The following is a 1377-nucleotide window of genomic DNA, read 5'->3' on the forward strand; positions in this document are numbered from 1 at the left end:
TTTGAAAGATTTCATACTAACAGTCAAACCTGATTTCCGGTTTGATAAAAATGAGAGTTCATCAGTTCATGAAAAATGATCTCCATAAAAATATGGTACATAATACATTGTTCTACACTAAGTGTAGAATTCTGTGAAATAAGCTCGACAATAAAAATATTACTTTTATTTATGTTGCACTGGGGTTGTTTGCCATTATTGTATTTAATAAGACAAAAGTAAAAACTCCGTTTCTAGATGAAGAAGGTTGATTTAATAAGAAAATAATATGAGGTCTGTCCTCTCTGGCTTCACTGACAAGACTAAATCATAATGAGCATGAGTACATGTGAGGAGTACAGGAAGGAGGAGTGAGTAAAGATCACTAAGATCAGACAATCTTTGTTGTAAGGGTAGATAAAATAAAAGTACAATTACAGGGACATAATTCAACTTAATCATGTTAATATAGGGACCAACAATCCAGGATTTATTGTTTCCCTTCTATATATTGATAAAAGCAATCTAATAATAGTCTAACAATTTATTGTGTTTGTCCATTGGTTCACTCACTTTTTACACTCTATAGTTTCAACTGAGCGCTCTCTCTCTCTCTCTCTCTCTCTCTCTCTCTCTCTCTCTCTCTCTCTCTCTCTCTCTCTCTCTCTCTCTCTCTCTCTCTCACGTCGACGCGCAAGCGTACACACACACACACACACACACACACACACACACGCACGCAAACACACAAATACATACACACAAACACACACACACGCGCGCACGCTCGCGCACACACACACACACACACACACACACACACACACACACACACACACTCACACTCACACACATACACATAATCTTTGGAGCATAATTGTTCCTTTGGTACAAAGAAAAATTAATAATGTGAGGCCAAAGGCAACGGGTTTATTTATTATGATGGGATCGAACAGAATGACTTTTGAGAAGCGAAACCCCGCTCTTCCCCCCCCCCCCACTCCTAAAAAACCAACCCAACAACAACAACAACAAAAAACGATTAAGTGAGAGTGTCGAGCTGGTCGGCATAAAGCAAGAGAGAGAGAGAGAGAGAGAGAGAGAGAGAGAGAGAGAGAGAGAGAGAGAGAGAGAGAGAGAGAGAGAGAGAGAGAGAGAAAGAAAGAAAGAAAAGAGAAAGAAAGAAAGAAAGAAAGAAAAGAGAAAGAAGGAAGGGGTCGTAGAGAAAGTGTGTGTCCCTTCGAGTGTTGTTTGTTACATGTAAAGGGGGATGGGGTATGGATGGCTTAGTTTGGTGCCAACATTGGCTTTTTCAAGCATAATATTTTGTGTTCTGAGTATACTAAAACTATAACACATTGTTGAGTTCGTTTTATTTTTTATTATTATTGTTATTAT

Source organism: Aplysia californica, unplaced genomic scaffold, assembly GCF_000002075.1.
Source record: "Aplysia californica isolate F4 #8 unplaced genomic scaffold, AplCal3.0 scaffold00063, whole genome shotgun sequence".
In the NCBI taxonomy this organism is placed as follows: domain Eukaryota; kingdom Metazoa; phylum Mollusca; class Gastropoda; order Aplysiida; family Aplysiidae; genus Aplysia; species Aplysia californica.